The following is a 2,534-nucleotide window of genomic DNA, read 5'->3' on the forward strand; positions in this document are numbered from 1 at the left end:
ACCCTCACAAAAGGTTTATGCCTTGAGTTGATGTTGTTCCTTTAAACTCGGAAATGTGCCATGTCTTGGAGCACTGCCCAACATCTTGGGGTGCTGAGGTAGCTGAAAGGACACAGGGGAGCAGAGGAGAGTCAGTCAGCCCAGGGCAGCAGCCAGCCCCTGCTAACATCTAACCTAAGGCTTTAGCAGCAGTGTAGGATGAGATTTTTATCTTGTGAGGTAGTGGGAAATCATGCTCAGATTGCAACCCTGTAGCTAAGTGATTCTTATTTTTTTCCACTCATATAATTATGAAAAATGACTCTCATGTTCCCCATTAATGTTGCTATTAGCAGACAAGGCAGGGCTTCCCAGCATGAGCCATTCTGGCTAACAAAGGTCTGTGTGCACCACATTAGGAAGTGTACCACTCACAGCTTCCAGAGCATCAAAAGGGATTCACCATAGCTCCTGTAATGGTACAGAGCCAAAGATATCTGCATCTCATCTCATCTCTTGTCAGAAAAGGCAGCAAGATCTAGCTTCAAGGTCCCTGATTAAAAGAAGACCAGCAAGCCCAAACTCCTGCTTCTGGGCAAAGTTGCCCTGCTGCTCTAACACCAGGCAGGTGCAGTGCTGAGAAGGATGGTTGTGTTCAGCTGGGGCTGTGAAATCAAACGTCTCACTCTCCCCCTCAGTCACTCACACGAGCAGTGCAATAGCACACAAACCTCCCACCTCATCAGGGATTAGATAATCCTCCATCTTCACGCTGCCAAAGTTACTGCCAGAGTTACTCTCCCCTTTTTAAGGTGAGCCTTGCTCCAGTGCAGAAAGGAAATGGTCTAGCACATTGGATAAGGCGGAGCAATTACTGTTCTTCACTTTGATATTGGCAAGGCTTTCAGCATAGGCATCTGTAATATCCTTCCAGCCAAAGTGGTGAGACAGGGACTGTGCTGCAACAGAGTCTGAGTGGCCATGGCACAGCCTGGTTGTACCTACCACTTCTCTTGTGCTTGACTCCCTCACGTGCCCTCTGTTGGGGCTGTGGGTGTTGTGTAAGCCCCAAGGCACGACCGGGACTGAGCTTTCTGCAGAGAGCTGGCTGCCCAAGAAAGAGGCTGATTCCTAAAGAACTCAGATGTTATCTCTCAAGTTCCTTGTGGTACAGTCAGCAGGCAAACTTCACTGAGTGGGCAGAAAACTCCTGTGTTTTTCTTTTTCTTAAATGCATGAATTCTGTTTTTAAAGCTGAGGAGACTTTTGCCTGTACCTCATTACTCCCACCTTTACTTATAATTTTTGTATAGCAATCCTGATTTCCCAAGACAACGCCAGCTCTGTGGAGAGGAAGAGAAAGCTACACTGGTAATGTCAGGTATCAAGACACCTCTTTTCTTCTGCATAGCATGTGAACAATGGTGTATTACAACAAACTTGTTTCCACATCTAAGCTTGTACAGTGAACTAGTTAAGGATCTGTGATGTGGGGATTTTTTTGTTTTAAGTGTGTGGACAGTTTAGATTTTAATCCAAACACTCACAAATTTAGACAGCTGTTTCTGGTGCTGTAAAAGGGCATTCCATCAGCACATCTGAAAATCAATACACCTCATGGGGCTGAGTACCTCAGTTAATCAAATACTGCAACCATCAGCTTTTGTTCAGCTTCCAGCTATGCAAAGTGTTTTCTGCATATTTACAAGATTATAACTGCAAGAAAAAAGGAAAGCTGGTATTTTAAACACCATGATCTGTATGGTTTTTCATTGTTTGAGCTTCACTTTTGCTGCAGCTTGATTTTCTTTCCTGAATTGTTCATTAGGTCTAAATCTAGAGAAAACAAAACCTTGTCTGTCTCAGTGATCCTGGACAGTAGGGAATGCAAGGCTAGCCTAGGGCCATCTGTTACACTGCAGGAAAGGCTTTAGAAAACAAAGCCAGACAGTTGATTCACTGTAAAACAGACAGAAGTTATGACGATTATCATGGAAACAAATCCTATGAAGACCTCTTAAGTCCCTGGCTGCTATTACTGTTATTTTTTAAGTCAGCACTGGCTACCCACATCACACGAATAATACTGCAAAAGTCACAGATGCAAAATAGCATCTGCAGAGATCAGGACCTGTACCAATGGCTACATTTAGTTAATCTAAAATGATTACAGTTGTTCTTCTGGAGCATGGTTGTTGTGGGATACAGTCTTGGACCGCCTGGAGGAAAATGGCCCCATTCAAGTGCTCACTGTCTGAGAAGCTGTGTGTTTCTCTGAACTGTGTGCAGCTCTGCCTGTGGCACACTCTCTGACTACACAGCAAAATGAGAAGCAGAGGAACTTTTTTGGTAGCAGATGAAGGACTAAGAAAAGGTGAGATGCAATGATTTTTCCCTGAAGTATATCTGTGATGAATGTCAAACCTTAACTTAAGCATCCTTCTAAGGAACCCTGGACCTGGGACCACAACTGTTAGGAAGTGAATTTTCATCCATGGAGTCCCTAGTCTTTCTTTGTCCACAGTTCACCAGACTGCAATTCATGTGGCTGTGAT

This window comes from Zosterops lateralis (assembly GCF_965231275.1).
Source record: "Zosterops lateralis genome assembly, chromosome: 3".
NCBI classification, from domain to species: Eukaryota; Metazoa; Chordata; class Aves; order Passeriformes; family Zosteropidae; genus Zosterops; species Zosterops lateralis.